Source organism: Phocoena sinus, chromosome 4 (assembly GCF_008692025.1).
Source record: "Phocoena sinus isolate mPhoSin1 chromosome 4, mPhoSin1.pri, whole genome shotgun sequence".
Classification (NCBI taxonomy): Eukaryota; Metazoa; Chordata; class Mammalia; order Artiodactyla; family Phocoenidae; genus Phocoena; species Phocoena sinus.
The window spans coordinates 22,008,099-22,034,099 of NC_045766.1; the positions used below are offsets into that span (position 1 = coordinate 22,008,099).

At 47.4% G+C, this 26,001-nt stretch overlaps 1 protein-coding gene across 1 annotated transcript in view; it reads left to right on the forward strand.

The window, feature by feature from the left end:
- Positions 1–17,288: 17,288 nt before the first annotated feature.
- The window catches only part of PXYLP1 (2-phosphoxylose phosphatase 1), a 45,115-nt gene continuing 36,402 nt past the window's right edge, over positions 17,289–26,001 (forward strand). The window contains 2 exon segments of the mRNA XM_032630541.1: positions 17,289–17,406; positions 17,508–17,647. The gene's annotated coding sequence lies outside the window, so the exon portion shown is untranslated.

Sequence of the window (26,001 nt, forward strand, 5' to 3'; positions counted from 1 at the left end):
ATAGCCTCTGTCCTCATGGAACAGAGGATATCACACTTAAGTTCACAGCGAAGGACAGGAATAATAGCGCAGGCATTTCCCAGGCACTCACATGGCTCCAGGCAACCTTTTATGGCCATGAGAGGCTAGGGTGTAGCCTATAAAGGGTTCACCATGACTGGGGGTGGTGGCAGGGGGCTAGCACATGGTCTTCAGCGGGTACACAGTGGTGACGTGGCCTTGCCAACTGTTGAAGACAGGCACTCATTTGACTGGTCTGTGTCTGACACGTGCTGGTTGTTCATGTTTTAACTTCTCACTCTTGGCCTCAGGTTGTTAGTGGGAAGCGTGATACGAGACTGTAAACCCAGTGTTTACTCACCTGGTTTGCCAGCGCTATTCTTGGTCCTGGTCGACAGCACCAGATGCCCTGACCACTGTTCTGGGCTGGCTCTCTAGCAGCCCCGGAAGCCCACGATTCTATCAGAGACCCAGTTCTCTGAGTGAGGAATGGCACAGCTGCTCCCGAGGGCGGGTAGGGGACTAACCTGAGGCAGAGGCCAGACTACCGCTCACACACAAAATCCAACCGAGTAAATGTGAAGATCTAATTGGCTTTATTCAACGAGTCGTGAATTGGGCAGCATCCCATCTTGTAAATAGAAGCCCCCTCTGAGGGGCTGCACTAAATAGAAGGTTTTTATAAGTAGAAGGAGGGAGGGGCAAGGAGGCTATTAGTAAAAGAAAGTCAAGGGTTGCTTCAGGCCAGGTCACCTTCTCCTGGGTGAGGGGCAAGGGTCTATCATGTCGTTTACCTCTACTTCCTTTGGGGGATGCGGGGGGATAGAGGGGACCCATGTGACAGATTATTTCATTGGTGCTGGCCAGAAAATTCCAGACTGGCCAATTAAGATTACATTTCTGGGGAAGGCTGAAGCTGCAATTAGGTTAGGTAATAAAACTAGGTTTGGTATCATGGGTTTTAACACAAGTGATGCCATTTTGGGCCTGTGGTTGTCTCTTTAACCCTATCATGTGTCCTGTGTCTGCCATAGCTGGAATCTTCTTCATCTGAAGGTCTCTGGGAAGCTGTTGATAGGCTTGGGTTTAATAACAGGTCCTGGAAAGGGAGGTCCTTCCACCTCAGACCTCACCCTTGCTTGCTCCACGTGTCCTACAAAGAAACTCCAGTGTGGCAGCCTGCCCAACCAAGCCCTTGCCATCCTGCGGTGGCCCCCAGCGGTGGGCTGAGGACTAGAGAAACCTGTGATTGCTGCCTCAGAACTCGAGCACTCCTCTGCCTTGCGTGATTAGCACACCCGCTGCTCTACACTGGAGTTCTTTGTACTCATGAAACGGCAGGCAGACTGGAAACCTGATAATCAGTTCTCTTATTGGAGAGCCTGCTTATTTTATTCATTTTTAAACTTCTGGAGTCTGAAGTCAATGAGGCTTTGTCTTTTTTTCTTAAAACACTTTCCCCATTCTTGGAAAGTAAAGAAATGGCAAGTAATGCCATTCATTAAAAAATAATAATAATAATAATAATAATAAAATAAAAAACATTAGTGTGTAGGCAGCGTTGAGTTAAAAGGAAGAAAACCTCTTCTCTAGTTTCCGGTTTGTTCCCTAGCTGCTCTGACTTCTCTGGTTTGGTCGGCTCTTGATTTCCCAGATGGGGTTGGTTTCTGTTGCCAGTTTGTCTCCATCACGGTTCTTAATGGAAGCACAGACCTGAGAGTCGGAGCTTGGACATTTGTGGTTGAAGGTCATGGCTTAGACGTGTGATTCTTTTGGCTCTGTTTTCAAGGTGAAACATTACTCTGTCTTTGAGAAAGAGAGTATATTTTAGGAGATCCGAATATCAACAGGCAGGACGATCTAAGCCAGCCCGCCTCATCCTCGGTTCACGTAATTCCCAGCGTTTCTGAGTTAGCGGCGTATGAGTTTTTATGTTCTCCTCTTGTGCATCTTGCTCTGATGACTGCCGATTATCTTGAAACAGTTGCATCAATTGATGGTGTTTAGGGACTCAACATGCGGCAAGTACTTGCAGTTGCCTGGCTCGGCTGAGCATAGCACGTTCTCGCTACTCGCTTTTTTATAGCTTGAGGGGTGTTTGCTGTGTGTGCCCAGTGCCAGAAAGGGAGTGGGGAACTCCTTGCCTCAGTGCGCACCCACTGCCCCCACTGCCCCGACCCCCAGGACGTTGTGTGTCGCTGCAGCATCCGTTCCCACTGCATGCAGATTGTCTGCTCAGAGGCCTTCTCCCCAGCTTGACTGGGAGCTTCTGGAGGGCAGGGGCTACACCCAGCTCACCCCTGAATCTTCATCCTTAGCCCAAGAACTGGCATGAAATAGGCCTCAATAAAGGTTGGTGAATGAATGGTTGCAAAGCAGTTAGGATTGTGTTTGGCTGCAAAGTAACAGAAAACCCTACCTTAGTGGCTTAAGTTGATAATGGTTTATTTTTCTCATGTAACAAGATGTTTGAAGGTATTGGTTGCTGGCATTGGTCTCAACAGCTGATGTCTGTCTGGACTGACCCACTGTTGTTTTCTTGGCCTTTTCTTTTCTTTTTTTTTTTTTCGGTATGCGGGCCTCTCACTGTTGTGGCCTCTCCCGTTGTGGAGCACAGGCTCCGGACGCGCAGGCTCAGTGGCCATGGCTCACGGGCCCAGCCCCTCCGCGGCATGCGGGATCTTCCCGGACTGGGACACGAACCCGCGTCCCCTGCATTGGCAGGCGGACTCTCAACCACTGCGCCACCAGGGAAGCCCTGGCCTTTTCTTCATGATGGCAAAATGGCTGCTGCAGGAAGGAGACACCAGCCACATTGGTACCTTTTATTAGGAAAGCAGACATCTTCCCCAAAACATCCAGCAGACCTCCTCTGACATGCCACGGCCAGAACTGTGTCACACGGTCACTCCCAGTTAAAATGGCCATGTGAGTATTTAGCAGGGCACGTTGCTGCCTATAAGAGTTAGGGAGGCTCACCGCTGAAACAAACAAACCAAATACAGTTGACCCTTCAACAACACGTGGGTTTGGGGCACTGAGCTCCCCCAACCCCCAAGTAAAAAAATCTGCACGTAACTTTATAGTTGGCCCTCCATATCCACAGTTCCGCATCTGTGAGTTCAGCCAGCCCCAGATCACGTAGTACTGTATTTACTATTGAAAAAGATTTGCCTGGAAGTGGACCCATGTTGTTCAAGGGTCAGCGGTACACTTAATGACTCAAATATGATGGACATTTACTTTTTGCTCACACAAAGTCCAAAATGGCTGTTCCTGATTAGAGAGGTGGGGACTCTTTTCCAAAAAGCCATTCAGGGACCGAGGCTCTTAGGGCTGCCATGCTCATTTGCATCAATCAGTGGAAGAGGAAGGAACATGGAAGTTGGAGGATGGGAAGATTTTATGGGCCAGACTTGAAGATGGAGAATTGCATCCACTGACATTCCATTGGCCAGGGCTCAGTCAGATGACCACACCTCCTGCAAGGGAGGCTGGGAAATGTGGTCCAGCCCTGTGCCTAGGAGGAAGAGGAGATGGGTCTCATGGTGAGCTGGCCATCTCTGCCACACTTTCCCTCCCCCGCCCCCCACCAAATCAAGATTCTGTTGGCAAGGAAGGAATGAATATTGAGGGGCAACTGGAGGTGTCTGTCTTGGAAAGAAATGCTGTGCTAAGAAAGCTCCAGCCAAAAATAGTCTCTATTCCCAGATCATGTGTCTTAAATCCTGGCCTCTGCTCCCATCTTTGGGACCTGGGCTAACAGGACAATGGAAAGTCGTCATTGTTCCTCTTTCTTGACTCAGGCCATGTTCTTAACAGCTTTGAGGGAGTGAGTCCTAGTGGATTCCCTTCAGCAGTTGGAGGTTACCCCAGAAGAAATGGCCTCAGCCTCCTCAAGACCAGAGGAGCCTCTGAGAACTCGAGCCCCTGAGAACTGCTTGCTCATGAGCCTTCCAAGTGCCCCCACTCACCCATCCTCCCAACGTTTCTTCTCCTCTCCATCCACCACCCAGCCCCCCTCCAGGAGAGGAGGAGAGGCCACAGCAGAGTGACCTCAGCTTCCCACTTAAACCCACTGAGAAATATTTCGCTACCACTTCCTGCTATCTTTTCTCGGTTACCTTGTTGATCAGTGGTTCATTGAGCTGTTGGGTTTCAGTGCTTTGTTCTTGTTCAGTTTGCTGTAGGTTTCAGTGACAGGTGCTTCTCCATCCACAGCATCCTTCTTGGTGTCCTTTCTTCCCTCCGTCCCTTCCTTCTTCCCACACCCATCTAATGAGTACCTGCTGCTTTCTCAGCTCCGCATCCACCGAGCCCTGGGGGGAGGTAGGCAAGGAAGCTGACACAAGCCTGTGGCGTTGAGGAGTATTGTGGGAGGGCTGTGGTTGCCCCGTGTGGGAGGACCTCACCCAGCCTTGGGTTCAGAGAAGGCTTCTGGGGGGAGGTGGGATTTGAGCTGAGTTTAAGGATGAGCGAGAGTTAACAAGGTCAAGAAGGCATCTGGGCCGAGAGTGAAATGGCACAGACGCTGAGTTAGCGGAAGGGGCTCTTGGGGTTGGGGGGACCGGTGAGTGCAGTGCGCTGGAGTTGACGCACCGGGACGTGCGTCGTTCACTCATTACGTGCGTCGTTCGCTCATTACACACTCCTGTGCTCCAGGCCCTGGGGTTAGAGCAGTGGACGAGGCAGATAAAGTTCCAGCCCCAAGGGAGCTCAAGGTCTGGGCTGTAATGGGGGATGAAGCTGCAGAGGTGGGTGGGCTTGGCTGCTGTCCTAGACTCTGCTCGGAAGGGTTTGCTGTTGGAGTCCGAGTAGGATGTGGGCCCCGTTGCCTGTGCCCTCGCCTCTTGTGCCCTGTCCCTCTGTCTCCAACTCCCGTCTGGTCTTTTGCATGACACAGGCTATAAAAATAGACGCTGGCATCAGAACACCAGCATGTAGTTGGTGAGGAAAGCTGGAAACTGTCACTACGTATCAAGATATGCGCCAGCCAGATTTTTGGTGGAGCTCGTTCTTGGAGCCCCAAGGATTACGTCCTAAAGTTTGCTTACAATTTTTTTTTTCTCCTTTCAACTCATACCAACACTTCTGGCCACTTGGCTGAGAATGAATATGTACTGGTTGTGCTGATTCCCCACCTATGAGCTCATTGAAATGAACGTTTAATGCTGAAATCCACCAAGTGAGGACTGGCCTTGCCCTGGGTGGGCCTGATCGGAGGGGCTGAGTCATCTCCACAGGGCAGTCCGTCCAGGGTTCGTGTCCAGGTGAAGACTCTGGTCAGCACTACCTGAGAAGGGACCAGCTCTCACCAGCCTGAAAGGTTTTGCTCATCTCCCCAAGGAAATGAGGGCTGAGCCAGGGTTTGGAAGAGCTGTCAGCTGCCTTTTCTGTGACGCATGGGCGCAAGCGTGGTTTCTTTCTTTCTCCCTTCCCAGCCCTGTTTATTAAGGTGGAATTGACAGTGCTGGGGGCCGGGGGCGGAGTGCAGAGAGAGGAAGCTTCATGCTAGTCTGAGCTCAGGGCTGAATGAAGGACACTTTGTTTCCAGATAGAGGGATCTCAATCTGTAGGCCAGTCCTATGGTGTTTATTGGGTACCTTTTTGGAGCCAAGTGCTATAGGGAACGTGCATAATAATAAAATGAGGAGCAGGACATCACATTACAACCTGTGATGTTGTGATTTATAAAAAGAAATATATATTTGTTCTTCGTCACTGTTTCTGGCACGGAGCTCCTACAACTCTTGATATTTCTTAGAGGAGACCGGAAAGGTGTCTTTTATTATGTTAATGAGGTGACTTTTGGAAAGACCCCAGGGAACCTAAGGATGGGGCCTGGTTGCCAGGAGAACCAACCTTGTGATTAGAGGATTGGAACTTTCAGTCCCACCCCTGACCTCTGGGCAGGGGTGGGGGGCTGGAAGTTGAATCTGTTGCCATTGGTCAATGATTTAATCAGTTATGCCTATGTAATTATGACCTTGGCTCTGGTCTTCTTTGAAAACAAAATTTGGAAAGAGATGGAGATTGTAAAGCAGGTAAAGTGTTTATTAGAAGCAGAGTACGTGTGAAAAGGACACACGGGTGGACTCAGAGGGAGAGTTGCCCTTTTCGGGTGACTTAAATTGCTTATATGGGGCATTTTTCCAGGTTTCCCCAGGCCAATCATCTTGCTAGTTGTCCGTATCTGATCTGATTTTAGGGCCCTGCCCAATGTGTGCGCGCATCTTTTAGCCAAGATGGATTCCAGCGTGAGGGTTTCTGGGAGGCTGGCAGGACATATTATGGGCTGGCACCTCCTCCCTTCCCTGACCCCTGGGCAGCCTTTCAGTGCACATGTAGTTTGGGAGGTCTCCTTGACCCCAGGAATGAGAAATATGTGGCTTCCTTTTTCACCCAAGCAGGGATCAGCTCCTGCAGAGAATTATCTTTATCTTGAAGTATCTGTCCTCAAGAGACAAATTCCAGCTTCTCAGCTGGGGCCCATCTAGCTCCTCCCTCAATGATGCCTCCATAAAAACCCAAAGGACACAGATTGGAGAGCCTCCAGGTTGGTGAACGCATGGAGTTGTAGGGAGAGTGGAAGAGAGTGGGAAAGCTGTAACACCTTTCCCACATACCTTGCCATGTGCATCTCTTCCATCTGGCCGCTCCTGAGTCAGATCCTTTTGTAGTACACTGGTAATCTAGTAAGTAAATTGTTTCTCTGAGTTCTGTGAGCCCCTCTAGCAAATTAATTGAACCCAAAGGGAGGGGGGGTCGTTGGAACCTTCAATCTATAGCCAGTTAGAAGCACAGGTGACAACCTGGATTTGCGGTTGGCATCTGAAGTGCCAAGGGGACAGTCTTGTGGGATTAAGCCCATAACTTGCGAGATCCGAGGCTATTTCCAGGTAGACGGTGTCAGAGTTGAGTTTCTCGACTGAAAAAAATGCATAACCTAAAATTTGAGAATTATGTTTTATTTGGCAGACGAAGCTGAGGACTTAAGTCCAGGACAGCATCTTGGATGCTCTGAGAGACTGCTTCTGCAGAGGTAAGGGAGGAGCCGGGATATGTAGGAAGTTTTGCTACAAAGATCACGCAGTCAGAACATCAAAAGATTATGTTAATTAAAGAAAACCAGACATCTCAAGTTAAAGAATTCAGCGCTTTTCTACATATGGGAAGATGCAAAGGTCAGGGCTCATTGAAATCATTCCTTTGATACGCACCTCAGCTCTCTAGGGCCAGTCTCTTGTGCTCTCTCATCCTAGTCTCCTCAGGGTGCACCTTGGGGGGTGGGGTGAACAACCAGCTGGTGTTGGAGAAATGCTTGGTGCTGTGGGGAAGAAAACCCCACACACACTGGAATTAGATGAAGAATCATTAACACCCTAAGCGCTTTCCAGGAAATATCTAATCCCTTCCACAAACCCAGGAATGGGGAATTTTACATTCCCCTAGAATGTAAGCTCCACACGGGTAGGAGTTTGGACTGACTTGGTCACTACTCATCCCCAGTTTCTGTGACTGTACTTGGCATATAGCAGATGCTCAGTAGCTGTTTGTTGGATAAATAATTGAATCACCATTTACAGGTGGGAATCTGCAGCTCAGAGAGGTAAGGCAACTTGCCTGAGGTGCCACAGCCTGGATCTCAATCCCAGGGGAGGTATCATGAGCTGCGGCTTGGGGTTCCCAGCCCTGTTGCCCTTGGAATACGGATTACTTCTAGGATAGCGCTGCCCAAGTGCAGCACAACCGTGACAAAACCTTGAGCTGAGTGGCCCAGAAGGTGCTCTGTCTCCCTTCTGCCAGTGCCTTGTAACTCGAGGGTAGGGTGAATATGCAGGAGTGTACCCATCAGCAGATGGATGCGTTCGGGAACCTCCCGTGGCTCCCTTCTCCTACGGGAACCTAGTCTGGTCCCAACCGTTCTCCACCTGTTCACCCGTGAGTCGCTGCGTAAAGCCTGTCATCAGTCGACAGTTCAGGGAGGACTTGGCTGCCCCGCGGCCGGCTCTGTACCACCACCCACAACCTTCGCCCTCCTCCAAATGCCTGCTCACGTCAGGAGCGCCCGCTGATGTCCTCCTTGCCCTTTTAGTTTTAACACAGTTTCTGCCGCTTCCCCGAGGCCTTCTCTGGCCATTCTAGCACAAGCCACCGCCATCCCCCTGCAGCCCCAGTCTGTACAGTGCATTTCCTGATGGTGTTCCCGGAACCCTGAATTCTGCAGTGTGATGGGGCTTCTGCTGAGTGGGGCATGAGGCCCCTCCTAGCCTACTCTGCCTTTATCTTTCTAACACATCAAGTTCCATGTCGCATTGTGTTTTCAAAGGGGGTACTCTTTCAAAACCACTGGTCTCTTTATAATTTATCCTGTACCCACCTTGTGACTTCTTGCTTAACTGCACGGTCAACAAATTTTACAGCTTGCTTTCTTTTCTGATTTTAAAAGTAAGACATGTCTACTTAAGAAAATTTGGAAAATGCAGAAAATTACCAAGGAGAAAAGAAATCTTCTAAGATCCCACCACCTGCCTAAAGAAATGTAAGCCAGTCTTCTGTCTTGACATTTGTTTTAATTAATTAATTTATTTATTTATCTTGGCTGCATCAGGTCGTAGTTGCAGGATGTGGGATCTTTCATTGGGGCGCCGGCTTCTCTCTAGTTGTGACCTGTGGGTTTTCTCTCTCTAGTTGTGGCACGCGGGCTCCAGAGCGTGTGGGCTCTGTGGTTTGTGGCATGCGGGTTCTCTCGTTGAGGCACGTGAGCTCAGCAGTTGCAGCGCACGGGCTTAGTTGCCCCGCGGCGTGTGGGATCTTAGTTCCCCAACCAGGGATCAAACCCGGATCCCCTGCAATGGAAGGTGGATTCTTTACCACTGGACCACCAGGGAAATCCCAAGATTTGTTTGTTTTAAAGAAAATTAAGATTACTTGTAATCCCAGCTATAAGCACTCGTAACATTAAGGGCATTTTTTTTCCTCTTTCCATTTTTTTTTTAATTGTTACTTGTGTTATTTTTTAAAAATAGTAATAGGTTCAAAGTTCTGAAGAGGAAACAATAAAAAGTCCCACTCCCGCCCCTGTTTCAAATCACTCAGTCCAGTTTGGTAACATATCTATCTTCTTTGTAACATAATTGAGTTCAAGCATAATTGTATTAGAGCTTGCTTTTTTCATTTAGCAGTATAACATTTTATTCTATCATTACTAATCTTATAAAATTTGTACACAACATGTTGTAAAAAGAAAGCATTAAATATGTAAGTAGATATCGAAAAGTGTACAATAGAGGTTAAAAGTCCACCCCTGTTAATTTAGGGGGCTGTCTCCTTCCAGACCTTTCTCTAGAAGTTTACATGTTGTCTTAAAATTTCCATATGTCTGTTGAGATATGCAAATGTACATTGTACCTACATGAGATGCTCCTGTATCTGTTATGCTGCTGCCAGCACCGGCTTATCTGTCTTTCTCTGGGCAGTGTCTCCTGGAGGTTTGTCCACCTCCACACATAAATCTACCTCTTCCCTTTAAGGCTGAATCATGTTCCGTTGTATGGACAAACTAATTTTCCAGCCGTTTCTGTACACATGAACATTTCAGTCGTTTTCAGATTTTTGTAGTTATTCCTATTGCTGCTCTGTACACACGAGTGAGGAGTTTTGGGAACTAGATACCCAGAATACGAATTCTTAGGGCAAAGGGCATGTGTGTTTATTGTCTTAATAAGACCACTGGTTCTCTACAGATTCCATTCCAGTTAACCCTCTCACCAACAGTATGTGAAAGAACTCATCCCTTTCGAGACTAGCATTCACTGGAGATGAACAATCTTTTATTTTTTTGCCTATCCGAAGGGTGAGAAATGCCATGTCATTTTTTTTTTTTTTAATATTATTTATTTATTTATTTTTGGCTGTGTTGGGTCTTCGTTTCTGTGCGAGGGCTTTTCTCTAGTTGCAGCGAGCGGGGGCCACTCTTCATCGCGGTGCACGGGCCTCTTACTATCGTGGCCTCTCTCGTTGCGGAGCACAGGCTCTGGACGCGCAGGCTCAGCGGCCATGGCTCACAGGCCTAGCCGCTCCGCAGCATGTGGGATCTTCCCGGACCGGGGCACAAACCTGTGTCCCCTGTATCGGCAGGCAGATTCTCAACCGCTGCGCCACCAGGGAAGCCCGCCATGTCCTTTTAAAGTTTGTATATCTTTCCATCCTAGTTTTCCAAGCATATACTTATATATTAGCGTCAAGCAGTACATGGTTCTGTGTGCTTTTTTTCTTTTTCACGTTAAGTCACATTAAAATTTTCATATTTTCTTTTCCCAGTCATTGCATTGTCCTCAAAAGCTCAGTTGTTCAGGGGTGGTGTCTTAACTGAACTATTGCAGATCCCCTGGAGTTTATTTCTGTCCTCGATCTCCAAAGACCCTGGGAATGACGAGGAAGAGAAAAGAAACCCTCTGTAGAGAATTGACACAGGGTCTGACCAGTAAATTGGAGCCAAATTGAAATCTGAATTCGATGTTTGCTCAGGGGCTCACCCTGTAGGCATTTGGCAGGGAGGTGCCTAAAGAATCACCATGAGCTCTTGTTTCACGTGGGTATTGAATACCATGTGTCCAGTGGTAAGAAGCCTCACCGGTTTCATATGTTCCATTATAAAAAGCGCCCAGCTTTGTTTGTTGTTACAGAGCATTTAGCCTCCGTGAAAATATCCAGGAGGCAGTGTAGTGTAATGGGAATAGCATTGAACTGGTGAGGCAGAGGGCTGGTTCCAGATTCCAGCTCTTCCCCTGACTGCTGTGTAGACCTGGAGAAGACACTCAACCTCTTGGGTCTCCCGGGATCTGTGTGGTGAGGATGACCAGGGTGTGAGTAGATTTGGAAAGCCTGGTGGCGGATAGGCTAGTAGTTAGAGGCCAGTTCTAGCTCAGTATTAATGAAAATTCTAAGAATTCGCAGGTTCTAATAATGGGATTGACTGTTGTGGTATCATAAAAAACTTAATAGTTGGTCTTCGTCCCAGGTTCCTGGCACACAGCTCCTAAAACCCTTGGAATCTGGAGTGCCAAGAGTATCTCTATGCTAATGAGATGACAGGTTGTGGTGGGGAGGCTACATAGCTTCGGGCTGAGGGCCTGTGTCTAAAAGACCAAGAAATGACTAAAGGGTTGTAATGATCAGCCCCACCCCAGATTTCCCGGTAGGGGAGAGAAGAGAGCTGGAGGTTGAATTCAGTCATTCAGGGGCCAGTGATTTAATCACTCTTGCCTACATGAAGCCTCGATAGAAAACTCTAAACAGCGGGGTTCAGAGAACTTCCAGGTTGACAAACAGAAAGGTGCGGGGAGGGTGGCAAGCCTGGAGAGAGCGTGGAGGTCCTGTGCCCTTGCCCCATACCTTGCCCTTTGCAGTTCTCCTCTTTGGCCGCTCCTGAGTTGTATCCTCCATAATAAATCTATAGTAAGTAACAGAGTTACTTATTCTGTTTCCAGATTTGTGAGCTGTCCTAACAAATGATCAAACCTGAAGTAGGGGGTTGTAGGAACCCCCCTGGCTTTGTAGCCATAGCAGGACAGAAGCGGGAAGCCTGGGGACCACGACTTGTGATTGGCCTCTGAAGTGGGGCAGTGTTTGGGACTGAGCCCTTCAACCTGTGGAGTCTGAAGCTAACTCTGGGCGGTCAGTGTCAGAAGCGAATTGAATTGTGGGACACCCAGAGCTGGTGTCCGGAGAACTGGAAAATTGGTTGGTGTGAGAAAAAAGCCCCACACGTTTGGTGTCGCAACTATTGTGAGTAAAAACAGCTGAGCTGAATATCGTCCTTCTCCAGAAATGTTCCGACGTGCCGTCAGCCGGCTCTGTGCCAGGCTTTGTCCAGTGCTGGAGACACACTTGTGAACAGACAGACCCCATCCTTGCTGTCGGGTGGCTTACGGTCAATCGCAGGTGACAGCGGGCCAGCCAGGGATTTCAACGTGCTTGGTTATATAATGACAGTGCTGAGAAGTGTCATGAAGGAGAAGCACAGGGTGACTTGACCATATCAGACAGGATGCTGATCTAGATAGGGGAGTTCGAGGGCAGCTGCCCTGAGAAAGTGATCCAAGGGCCGATTGGGAGTCAGCAAAGTAAGAAAGAGGGAGGGACAGGAGAGGCAGCGTGCCGGCCGGAGGAAGGCAGGGAGGATAGATTGCTGGTGGCTGGAGTGAGCCTCTTCTCTGTTCATTCATTCGTTCATGAATCCGACAAATATTGACTGAGGGCCTGCTCTGGGCCAGGCATCGTTCCTAGCACTGGGGATACAAGAGCAGGGAACAAGGCTAAAGTTCCTAGCCTCGTGCCGCTCACTGTTGCTGCAAAGCAAATCATCCTCAAACTGGATGCTTAAACCAACCATCCTTTTACTCTCATTCTCATGGTTTGGAGGTGAACCAGGCCCAGACAGTGATTCTCACACAGTCCTTCAGGCAATGGCTGGTCTGGAATCATCTGAACGTTCCCCCACTCACATGTCTGCTGTTAGGCATCCCCACCCCTGGGTGCCCTCTCATGTGGTCTCTCCTGCGTCGTGGCCTCAGAGCTCTGAAGCAAGTGACCCAGGAGAGAGAGAGAGCTGGAGAGAATCTGCATAGACTTTTCTGACCTGGTGTTGGAGCTCACACAGCATCATTTCTATGCCTTTCTACTCCTCAAGGCAGTCCAACGCCTGTTGCCAAGACCTAGAACCTCCTCCTGGTGGGAGATGTAACAGAGAATTTGTGGACGTGCATTAAAACCACCACGCTCTCGTGCTCTGCTCTCCCGAGCATTTCAGCCTTGGCTTCAAGCTTACCTACCTGCCATGGCTCACTCACCAGAGTCTTCCCGAGAGAAGGCAGCCTAATGGCCCCTGGGGGTTCCACCTCCCTCCTCTGCCCAAGCAGCTTCAGAAAGGTACAGTTTTCTCTACCTCAGGTTCTTTCCTGTGAGGGGTTGTGCCCCTTGTGGGACTAGCACCCCAGGCATCTGCCCAGCTGCCCCACCTCCTAATGGGTTGTCAGAGGACAGGCGTGGACACAGGTCCCAAGTCTCCAAGGAGCAGGGCTCTTCTGTGGGGCTGAGAGATGGCCAGGATGTCTGGAGGGCTCTCGTGTATGGGCTTGAGGTGAGGCTGGGCCTGCAGGCCATGGGCAGGGTTTGGTCATCATCCCAAGAGCATTATGGGAAACCACTAAAGCGCCAGAGTTCTAATGAGCACCTGCTGGGAAAATGAGAGAAGACTGTCCTTCTGGGGACAACAGGATTTTGGTTGAACATGGTTTTAAATGAATCTGTTAGAATGGTTCATTTTTCTTACAAAGGAAGATATCAGGTATGTTCCTAACTTGAGAAAAAGAAACAGATCTCCATCCTGATTGGATCAGTCATAACAAGACTAGTGATACGGCAGTCTGCGGTTAGTTATCACAAGGTTGGTGGGCAAAGCCAGTCTTCCATAACCAGCAGTTCACAGCACTGTTACTGAACACGATCCACAGCAAACATTCCCACCACCGTGATGTCCTGTAATACACACAATAGTGCCCAACGAATAACGCCACAGATTTTGGAAGATGACTATTAAGGCTCTAAATATTACAAGGATAGCTCTTCGCCCTGTTTAGTAGACATACTTAGAAACTCAATTTAGAAACTCAGTTTTATGGTGAGAATACAGAATAGGTATTTGCTCATGTAGCCTGAGTTTGTGGAAGCTGGTGAGTAAACAGGGTTCGTGACTGTCCCCGTGCTCGGCATTCTCAAAAGCTCTTGCATCGACAGCTTCTTCCTTCATGTTTCTCATTAAGCATCGCTGACTTTTCTTTTTAGAACCCCTAGTAAAGTACAAGTAAGTATGACTTACTTTGGAAAACTTGAAAGGACCTGCCATCCCCTGAGTGAGCTGGCTGTCTTTGTTCCGAGGTCTCTCCCTCTCTCAGCTCCAAGTTAGGGTTCAAGGCAAACATCATATCCCAGATCACCGAGTGATTTAAAGATGTAAACAGTCAGAACTCTCCAGAAAGGGTTGCCTGATAGTAAGCTTAGGGAGTTAGCCCTAATCTGTACATTTAAATATTCCTAGAAAATGCTTGCTTCAAAGCAAAAAAAAAAAAATTTATTGGTATATTTTCCGGTGGGTAGCAGACCCATGAGCAGAAAGGAATTAACCGTTACTGAGTTACTGTGACTCAGGTGTTTCGTGAATATTTTGCTTAATCTTTATCAAAAGCCTATGTGTATGGGAGTTCCCTGGTGGCACAGTGGATAAGACTACAAACTCCCAATGCGGGGGGGCCTGGGTTCGATCCCTGGTCAGGGAACTAGGTCCCACTTGCGTGCTGCAACTAAGAGTTCGCATGCCACAAGTAAGGAGCCCGCATGTCTCAACTAAGACCCGGCAACTAAGACCAAATAAATAAATATTTTTTTAAAAAGCCTATGTATATGGACAAGTAACTGTTAGGATTAGTGTTAAGCTGCTATAACAAATAAACCCCTAAATTTCTGTGGCTTAACACAATAGATTATTTTTCCCTTACAAAAATGGTCCAGTGTGGTTCCAGGACAATGGTATCAAGGATGGTGGTGTGTGAAAGTGGTGGGAGCTCTGTTGCACACAGATTTGGGGCCCCAAGCTTGTGGAAGCTCTGCTTCTGTAGCATGTGACTTTCAAGTTTGCCTTTTTCTCTTTTCTTTTGGTTATTTTATTTTATTATTTTTTAACACTGTACATTCATATTTACTCAACATCAATTTATATCCTATCTTCTTTTTTCCTCCAGTTTTACTGATATAATTGACATACAGCATTGTGTTAGTTTAAGGTGTACAACATAATGGTTTGATACATGTGTATATTGCTAAATAATCACCACAGTAAGTCTAGTTAATATCCATCACCTCACAGAGTTATAAAAAATTTTTTTCTTGTGAAGGAAACTCTGAAGATCTACTCTCTTAGAAACTTTCAAATATACAGTAGAGTATTGTTAGCCGTAGTCACCATGCTGTACATAACATCCCAATAACTTACTTATCTTATAGCTGGAAGTTTGTACCTTTTTACCACCTTCACCCATTTCGTCTAATGCCCACCCTCCACCTCTGGCAACCACCAATCTGTTCTCTGTTTCTGTGAGTTCAGTTTTTTGGTTTTTTTTAAGATTTCACATATAAGTGAGATCATACCATATTTGTCTTTTTCTGTCTGACTTATTTCACTAAGCTTAATGCCCCCAAGATCCATGCATGTTGTCACAAATGGTAGAATTTCCTTCTTTTTCATGGCTGAATAACATCCCGTTGTGTATGTGTGTGTGTATATATAAAGAACCTAAGTGTCCATCAACAGATGAATGGATAAAGAAAATGTAATATATGTATATAGATGTAGATATAGATATATATCTTGGTTATTATAAGTAATGCCGCAGTGAACATGAGATGCAGATATCTCTTTGAGGTAGTGATTTTTTTTCCTTCAAACATACACCCAGAAGTGGAATTACTGGATCATATAGTTATAGTAGTTCTATTTTTAATTTTTTGCAGATCCTCCATGCTATTTTCTATGGTGGCTGCACCAATTTACATTCCTACCAGTAGTGCATATGGGTTCCCTTTTCTCCACACCCTTGCCAACACTTGTCATCTCTTGTCTTTTTGATAACAGCCATTCTAATAGGTGTGAGGTGATGTCTCATTATGGTTTTGATTTGCATTTCCCTGATTATTGGTGATATTGAACATCTTTTCAGGTACCTGTATGTCTCCTTTGGAAAAATGTCTCTTCAGTTCCTCTCCCTTTTTTAAATCAGATTTTTTTTTTTTGCAGCTGAGTTGTATGAGTTCTTTATATATAGTTTAGATATTAATCCCTTATTTGATATGTGATTTGCAAATATTTTATCTCACCACATAGGTTGCCTTTTCATTTTGTTGATGATTTCCTTTGCTGTACAGAAGATTTTTAGTTTGATATAATCCCACTTGTTTATTTTTGCTTTTGTTACTTTTGCTTATGGTGTCCATAGTACCCAAAGGAGTTTACCCTCTATGTTTTCTTCTGGGAGTTTTATGGTTTCAGGTCTTATGTTCAAGTCTGATCCATTTTGAGTCAATTTTTGTGTATGGTATGAGACAGGGATTCAGTTTCATTCTTTCACATGTGGCTGTACAGTTTTCCAATACCATTTATCGAAGAGGCTATCCTTTACCCATTGTATATTCTTGGCTCCTTTGTTGTAAATTAAGTAATCATATATGCATGGGTTTATTTCTGGGCTCTCTGTTCTATTGATTTACGTATCTTTTTATGCCAGTAGTATACTATGTCAGTAGTATACAGTTTTATAATACAGCTTGAAATCAGGAAGTGTGATGCCTCCAGCTTTGTTCTTTCTCAAGACTTCTTTGGCTAATTGGGGTCTTTTGTGGTTCCTTACAAATTTTAGGGTTGTTTTTCTATTTCTGTGAAAAATGCCGTTGGAATTTGGATAGAATGTGTAGATTGCTTTGGTTAGGATGGACATTTTAAGTTCTTCTAACCCATGAACATGGAATATCTTTCCATTTATTTTCCCTTCCGTTTCTTTCATCAATGTCTTATAGTTTTCAGTGTACAGATCTTTCACCTCCTTAGCTAAATTTATTCCTGGTATTTTATTCTTTTTGATGCAATTGTAAATGGGATTATTTTCCTAATTTCTTTTTCTGGTAGTTCATTTTTAGTGTATAGAAAGGCAGCTGATTTTTGCATATTGATTTTGTAGCCTGTAACTTTACTGAAATTGTTTATTAGTTCCAAGTTTTTGGGTGGAGTCTTTAGGGTTTTTTGTATATAATGTTACATCATCTGCAAATAGAGACAGTTTTACTTCTTCCATTCTGATTTGGATGCCTTTTAATTCTTTTTCTTGCCTAATTGCTCTGGCTAGGACTTCTAGTACTGTGTCGAATAAAAGTGGCGAGAATGGACATCCTCGTCCTGTTTCTGATCTTAGAGGAAAAGTTTTTAGCTTTTCACCATTATATATATGAGTATCATTGACCTTGAGGCTTGTGTTTCATTACAACTTTAAGCTGAATCAGTCTAAATGGAGCTTATTACAGTGTTATTCCCTACTTTATGGGAAGGGAGCTGGGACTAAATAACAGTTCAGATTCCTTCCAAGATAAGTGTCTGTGATTCTATGTGACCGTGTTCTTAGCTCTGTTTTTGCTCTACCTGTCTCTTTATACATGCAAAGAAACCAAAAAAAGGAAACAAAAAAAAAAAAACAGTTTTGAGGGTTTCTCAAAACATCTGAATCAGAGAATCCTTGGATCTCAGCACATGGATGCTCCTACAGGTCACCCATGCCAGCCCATCCACAGCACCTCCAGCAGGTAACTGCCCATTTGACCACCTCCTTGGGCAGGAGGGCTCATTCTGTATTGACACTGATGCTGCCAGCCTCCCACTGACTCACCCAGCAGTTTTCTGAAAGTTTTTTTAGAGGCATGGAGTTCCTGCCCACCAGCACTGGCAGTGATGTTGACACGCAGAGGACCTGGGGCCCCACGCCTCGTCATGACCGAGTCACGGGATGGGCCAGCAGTGAGCACAGGTTTTGTCAAAGCTTTGTAGGTGAGTGTGCTCCCAGCCTGAAAAAGGCCTCCCTGGGAGAAAAGCCTTGATCCGTTGCATGGATGAGCGCTCCATTCATGTATCCACCCAGAGCAAAATTCTATTTCCACGTAGTACTGTTAACATAGAACAAATGCAGCTTTCAGAAAGCATAAGTGGCCTTGGCAACCTGCACTTTCAGGCGTGCCTGGTTCACTTTGGACAGCTGAGATTCTCAGGACAGTGTGAGCTTTTTTTTTTTTGTCCTTTAAAATTTTGACTTCATCACTGAAATCTTCAATTGTACATCACTTATAGTTCCAGTTTTACAGCCCTGCCTATTTAATCCTTTTGTGCTTTCCTTGACATTTTAAGAAACTTTTAATTGACACAGTTTGCTTGCAAAATAAAAAGAATCAGCTGTATTTTTTTAAGTGGCTTTGTGGTGAGTAAGGCATGCCAACTGCGTGTTCTCCCTTTTCTGTTGAGGTACTTATCGTTGCTCTTGACATTCTAAAATAAGAATGCCAGTTTCAGATGTGACGCTTCTAAAACTTAAGAAAGAGCAAAGCAGCCAAGTTGGCTGGCACCCAGACTTCTCGCCAAATGTCAGGAAAACAATCACTGAAGAGTACATAAAAGTGAAAATCCTGGCTTGCTGAATTATTTATTTCAGTCTCCTCTGGTCCTGAGAAACGATCAGTAGCCCTAACAAGCTTATCCTTTATCGAGCTGGAAAAAACCTCAAAGGGAAGAGTGGTGGACATGTGTAGCTCACAAATGCAGGGCAAAAAAACCACTTCATTATTTCAGGGATTTAAAAATACTAAGTCTGCAGATTTATCTGCCTAAAAATCCTTTTTGGAAAGAAACGATAGTTAAATACTTCATGCTGCATATTTCAGCACGTGTGAAATATGGAAAAAAAGTCTTGTCAGTAGAATATGTAGTCAGTAGTCTGAGGGATGCCGCTCTGCTGGTTGTACCCAAGCAAACTGATGCTCGTTAAACATATAATTATAACGACATGTGCTTTGATTGCTAGATCTGAAAAGGGCTGGTACTGTCATCAGATGACTGGGTTTGAGAATAATTTTTTAGAGTCATTGTGTGTGTGTGTGTGTGTGTGTGTGTGTGTGTGTTGTCAAATCTGCTCCAGCTGTGGGTTGTTACAGGCATCCCCTCCCTCCCTCAGTCCTAACAGAACTCCGATTCTGTTCACCATCTCCCTCCCTGCATGGGCCTCCGCCAGGAGGTGAATCCTGATTGGTTTCACCCAGTCTCGGCGGTCCATTCGTGGTGCTGGTGGTCAGTTTGGGACATGGGCATGTGACACAGTTCTGGCTGTTAGATGTTTGGGGAAGTCCGCTGGAGGGTTTCTGGGAAAGGCATCCTGGTGTCCAGTAGAAACGTGCAGGATCATCCCTTCTGCCTCTGCATATTGCCAAGGGTGATGCCTGGAGAGTGGTCACCATTTGTGATCCTTGGGTGGAGCCATCCTAGGGACACGACAAACACAGAGGATGGCAGAGAGCCCGGAGATGGAAAGATCCTGACTTCCTGATGATGCCTTTGAGTTGCTGAATTAAGCAACCCTGCTGCAGCAGTTCCTAGCACTGTGACTCATGTGAGAATGTCGATGGGTCCCTTTGCGTTAGCAGGGTTTTCTATTACCTGCAGCCAAGCCATCTTCCTAGATATATGAATTGTTTGAGATAAAACAAAAAATATAACTCAGAAAGAACAAAGGGGGGCTTCCCTGGTGGCGCAGTGGTTGAGGGTCCGCCTGCCGATGCAGGGGACACGGGTTCGTGCCCCGGTCCGGGAAGATCCGACATGCCGTGGAGCGGCCATGGCCATGAGCCATGGCCGCTGAGCCTGCGCGTCCGGAGCCTGTGCTCCGCAACGGGAGAGGCCACAACAGTGAGAGGCCCGCGTACTGCAAAAAAGAAAAAAAAAGAACAGAGGTTACCCCAGCCATGTCTCATTTATATCACGTCTAGCAGTGATGTTCAGCCTGGTCAGTGACGAGCCTGATGCGGTTAATCAGGAGTGTGTGTGCTTATTCATCACACCCGCCAGAGGGAGCCCGCATGGAGAGGACCCACGTTCTTTAGAGCTAGTGGTGAGTTCTAGTTAGGGGATTGCTCTGGCTACTTTAACAGAAATGACAATGACTTTCTTTTTCTTTTTAATTTTTATTTTATATTGGAGTATAGTTGATTTACAATGTTGTGTTTGTCTTGGGTGTACAGCAGCCTGGTTCAGTTATAAATGTCCATGTATCCATCCTTTTTCACATTCTTTTCCCATATAGGTTATTACAGAAATAACAATGACTTTAAAAGACTGTGAGATTGATTTTTCTCTCCCAAAACAGTTTGAGCTGGTAGGCAGTTAAGGAGATAGATGACCCGTGGGGTCATCCAGGGTTCTTCTCTGTCATCTACAAGGTTGTTGTCTCCATGGGCATCGAGAAAGCTGGCTCACCACCATGCCAGGGTGGGGGGTGGGGGGAAGGAGGAAGGGCAGAGTCGGGTAGTGTAGGCAGCCTCCTTTTGACCCAGCATTGCACGTATCACCTCCAGTCACAACTCATTGACCAGAACCTGGTCACGTGATGACAGCTAATTGCAAGGGAGTCTGGGAAATAGCTCTCTCTAGCTGGGTGGCCACGTGTCCAGCTAAAACCTAGAGGATTCTGCTAGTAAGAAGGCGAGAATAGATACTGGGCGACAGGAGTGTCTGCCACATGTGTGCCCTCTGCGGTGAATAGGAAGAAAGTGACCAAGGCAGAGTGCTGGCGGCCACTCTCTGGTTGTGAGGCAGGGGTGCGTGCCAGGAGGGCCAGGCTCCCTGGGCAGCCTGGAGCCTTGTGCTGGTCGTGACCTGCCCTTGGCCTGTCTTCCGGTCAAACAGGGGACTTGAACCAGGTGGTGTTTAAAACCTCTTCAGACTGACCTGGTCTGTTTGCCGCAGTGCAGGCGTTTATCTCTAGAGTGGGCACGGAGACAGGCGGCAGCAGGGTGAGGACCCCACGTGTGGGTGGTGGGTATATAAAGCCATAAGAGAAGTCACTGCTGACATTTACTGAGAGCTTATTAGGAGCCCGAAACTGGGCTGTGTCCCTTACAAGGATTAACCCCATGAGCCTTACACACCCTATGGGATGGATTGTTCCCATTTCATAGATGGGGCAGCTGTGGCTCAGGAAGTGTTAGAGCAGGACTCTAAACCTGGCCAACTGACCCCGGAGCCCACATACGTAACTCCACATCGTGGGAAGGAGGACTGGGGCCTGCAGTGGGATTTGTGGGGTGTGGCCAGGTCACAGTGAGCCCGGAAAGCAGGGCCAGAGAGCGCTGGGCCTGATGCAGCCCTTATCCAGGGCCAGCTTCGGGCGTGATCTGCAGCATTGATTGCTCCCCGCCCCCGACTGGTGACCCCATAGCCAAGGAGGTGGGTGTTGCCACTCCGTGTCACATCTGGGCATGACGCTGTCTTGGGTTACACCACCCCTCCCCAGCCCGAGGTAGAAGACAGGCTGTCCTTCAGGAGGAGAGCAATGTGGGTGAGAGAGGCGTCCGGGAGGGTTGGTGTGAGGCACAGCGCAGAATGCTCCAGGGGGGGCCCGTTGCGTGGCTCTCAAGCATCCTTTAAAGTGTCACCCCTGCTGAGAGGGGCAGGGAGGCCTCAGGGCCTGCTCCTGTCCTGTACTCCCCGCAGAGGCTGGGAAGTGGGCATCAGTGGGTGAGCAGTCCAGTCCCTTGGTGGTGGGATTCCTTGGGCTCCATTGATAGGTGGGGGGAGTGAGGCTCTTGTAGCCACCCGCCTGTCGGCGCCGGGTCACAGGCCAGCTCCCCGTGGAGGAGCAGACCCAGGTGAGGTGAGGGCTCCCTGGCCCAGCCCTGGTGGGGCCTCTGGGCAGCCGGCTGTCCCCGGGTGCGGCAGACTCACTGCAGGTGCAGCTGTGGGGTGGTGCCCGGACTAATCCGCCTCCCCGCTCTGGCTCCTCTCACACACAGAGATACAAACCCTCCTAGAGTCAGGACAGTCTTCCTTAGTGCAGTTTCTTTGGTTCGTTCCTAAAACGCACATGTTTTCCTAAAACGCAGTTGTGAACCCATCAGCTCCAATCTGCTCTTGAAGATTGAGCTCAGGAAACAGTACCACCCGCTCTGGGCCTAGGTGGGTCCCCTCCCCTCCCCCGCTCTGCTCCCCAATCATGGTACTGGTTTCACAGGCCAGATGTTCTATTTACTCATTGCTCCACTGACCAGACTGTGAGCTTCCCTTTTTTTTTTTTAACACTTAAAATTTTTTTTAACCTCAAACATACACAAAAGCACGGAGGATCATATGATGTGCCCTTAGGATTCATCACCCAGCTTCAGCAATTGTCAGCAGTTTGCCAACCTTGTTTCAGTAATTCCTCCTTGACTTTCCCCCGCCGCTCCCCCTTCCAGAATATTTTAAAGCAATTCCTAGATCTCATATCCTTTCTCTCATAAGTACACTTCAGCTGTGAGCTTCAAGATGGCAGAAACTGTGTCCTGTATCCTGTGTCCTCAGCACTTTCGATGGTGCTCAACACATACTGGCTTTGGGGAAATATGTTGTTTTGAATCAACGGATTGACTGGATGAGTGAATCGGCTTCGGCCTTTAGAACCCAGCCTGCAGGTTAGCTGGAATTTGAATAACTGGAATGTGAATGGCTGCTGGGAGCTCACAGCCCCCTTGGTGCTGTCCAGGAGGTCTGGAATCTATCAGGCTCTCACTCATCAGACTTTAAGGTTGGTTTATTCTTAGCCAAGCGTCTTTGATTTTGCAATTAGACTCCACTTTGAGGGGACCTTGGAGAGGGAGGATTACGAAGATGTAGCTTTTACCTTTGCTTGGTTCATATTTAGTTCACAATTATAGACTTGAGGGCTTATTTGTTCATTATAATGCTGGATTTACTTAGGCCAAAATGATTAAGACCGAAAAAAAATATACCAAAGTATAGAATATATCTAAAGCATTTTCTTTCATACCGTCTTTCTATTCCTCGTAATGGTATTTTAACTACACATATGAGATAATTGAATGCATATTTTTCTTTCAAATGGTCATGGTCACGTTTCAAACCCCGAATTCTGTACACTTTGAAGGAGTCACCAGACGTGGCATTTCCAGCTTTTACAAGGTGAAAATCAGGCCAGGGCTTGGGCTTTGGCAGTCTCTGGTGGTAGAATGGTAGCTTGTAAAAAGGCCTTTGATATATTCCTTTTTCCTCTTAATTCGGAAATGGTATTTCCCATAATACAATAATGGGAACTGCCTATTTACTGGTGCTTTTTTTTCAAAATTACATTCTAAAATATTTTCTTTCACTATTCAAATCTGTTGTAGAGTTGAATTAAGTTAACTGAGTTTTCTGTTTGCTTATTTGTTTTCTTTCTCGCTGCTTCCTCAGGGATTCCGAGTAATAATTCTATTTCTGGATTGCAGATATTTTCACCATGTGGGTTTAGCAGTGGGACCTAAGGCTGGGCCCAGTAGACATTTGATGATTGGTAACTGTTAATGTGTTCAGCCTGCAACATGAAACAGTGGTTTCCACGGAAGTCTTTACAGGGATTGGATTTGCTCATGATGTCAAGAGCATCTTGCATGGAAGGTGATGGGGACTTGAGAGATGTTTGACGGTTAGGAGAGGTGGGAGCTGTACTGAAGTAGGTCGCCATCCCGCAGCATCTCACCCTGCCGATGTGGCAGTGACTCTTCCTGTGGACTTTGCTTTCTGGGCTGTGAGCAGGCTGTGGGGTTTCTGCTGTGGGCCCAGTCCTGGCTGTCTCTTGGCATGACTTGGACAAGTTCAATGGGTTATCTGGAGGAGCTGCAGTAGATCCCAGGGGTGTACCTGCTCCGAACTCCTGTGGAGGGAAAATGCAGGAATATGACCGGAAGGAGACCCAAGGAATGCTTGATGTCTTGAGTGGCTGAGAGCCTCCTCGCTAGGGATGGGAAAGGAGAAAGGGTCTCTGGAGAATGGGGCTGGAGCTTGGGCCAGAGAGACAGAGAGAGCCCGTTGGCTGGTAATCCTGTCTTCTTAGGATGGGGCCCAACGGAAGCTGAGACAGATGTTCCAGGCTGGAAAACCTGTGGCAGGGCGGGGCACCACAGCTGAGTCAGCCCCAGGGAAGGCCGGCATGGTGGGGCGGGCCAGGAACGGGCTGCAAACGTGGCCGGCCGCCCGCCCTGACGGATGGGGCTGGGCTCGTGAATAAGGCAGTGACCCGTGGCCAGGGTTTGGAAGGGGAGCCACAGCATGGGGCAGAACAGCAGCTCCGGGAACGGTTGACTGTGTTTAGTTGGTGGGCAGAGGTCTGTGTGACTCCTCCAGAGCTGGGGGTCACACACAGCACATCCCTACTGTGTGCCAGGTGCTCTGCGTGTTATGATATTTACTCCTGCTCTTTATTTTATTTTATTTTTTTAATAAATTTATTTATTTGTTTGTTTATTTTTGGCTGCATTGGGTCTTTCTTGCTGTGCGTGGGCTTTCTCTAGTTGCGGCGAGCGGGGGCTACTCTTCATTGCGGTGCGCAGGCTTCTCATTGCGGTGGCTTCCCTTGTTGTGGAGCACGGGCTTTAGGCGCACGGGCTTCAGTAGTTGTGGCTCACAGGCTCAGTAGTTGTGACTCGTGGGCTCTAGAGCGCAGGCTCGGTAGTTGTGGCGCACGGGCTTAGTTGCTCTGCGTCATGTGGGATCTTCCCAGACCGGGGCTCAAACCCGTGTCTCCTGCGTTGGCAGATGGATTCTCAACCACTGCGCCACCAGGGAAGTCCTACTCCTGCTCTTTTATGCTCTTATCCCTAATCTTACTTAAAGATCAGGATCCTGAAACTCGGCAAAGTGAAGTTGTCAGGAGGACACAGAAGAAAATAGCGGCAGAGCAGGGAGTTGACACAGATATGCTGGTCTCTGAAGCCTCATGTTTTCCACTATATCAGGGCTCCCCGGATCTCTTCCACTGAAGAAGTGAAGAAACACCCCAGGGCGGAGCCATGCACCGGGTTCTCACATTGGGGTCCTAGCTCCAGCTGCAAATGCAAACTTCAAAGCCATGTAATTATATCGTTATTCTTCAGCCGTTTAAAAAAAAAAAAAGAACAGAGCGTGACCTTCCTTTCCAAGTATTCTAGGAAAATTAGCTCCAGGAGAAGGCATGTATGTGTTTATCCCAGGTTCGGTGTTAATGTGCTGCCCCCTTCCCCCTCCCCCTGGCCCCTAGGCTTTGTGCCACCAGGCTGGTCCTAGCACAGTGGCAGTAATGAGATTCTGACCATTATTTACCATTTGCAGTCTGCCAAGGGAGAGTCAGAAGATAGGGGCACCAGAAACCCAGAACATATCAAGGGGAAACGGTGCGTGTCCTTCGATGGAGGCCTGTGTCATCAAATGAAAAGCCACAGATAACGTGGAGACGTCAGTAGCCCAAAACCTAAAAGCACTACGGCAGTCATATGATCCCAGCCATCTGGTTAACCCAACATATCCTCGGTATTTTAAATCTGGAGCTAAATATAGCTCCTTTTCCCAAAAGCCCTCAGCATATTGAAGAATGTAGATGAGATGAAGCTTTTGTATGTGGTGCCTGCAAAAAAAAGATGAGGATATAGGGATCTAGACCCTGGCTTAGAATTTCCTGGTAAAAACCCAAGGTATTTTCTCTTTATTGGATCAGTTAGCTTTTGCTTTACAGGTCTCAAGCTCCCCAAACTTAGTGGCTTAAAACCTTTACATATTTGCTGTGATCTGGGGGTTGGCTGTGCAGTTCTTTTAGGCTGGGCTGACTCTCCCGATCTGCATCTACAGGTGGTAAGGCTGGGCTGGATGGTCTCGGATGGCCTTGCTCACATGTGTGGTGATTGGCAGGCTGGTGGTCTGAAGAGAGCCTCAGCCAGGACTGCTTGCCTTGGCCCCATGTGGTCTCTCATCGTCCAACAGCTCGCCTGGGTGTCTTCACACGGTGGTCTTGGTGTTCTAAAAGCAGCCAAGGAGGACAAGCCCTAATGCATAAGTACTTTTCATGCCTCTATTTGCAGCTCATTTGCTGTCGTCCCATTGGCCAAAGCATATACCTTGTCCAAGCTTAGAGTCGGTTTGGGAGGCATCTACACAAGGCCGTGGACACAGAAAGGCATGAACAGACTGGGGGCCGTCACCGCAACAAATCAAACCTGTCTATAAGCCTGAGATTTAACTTAGCAAAAGCAGTTATTTCCACCTGATGCCCACCTGAAGACGACTCTGAACTAGGCTGTGACTCACCCTCATGTAAAGAGGCAGTTCTAGTGGCCTCATCTGTCAGTAAGTGTGGTGGA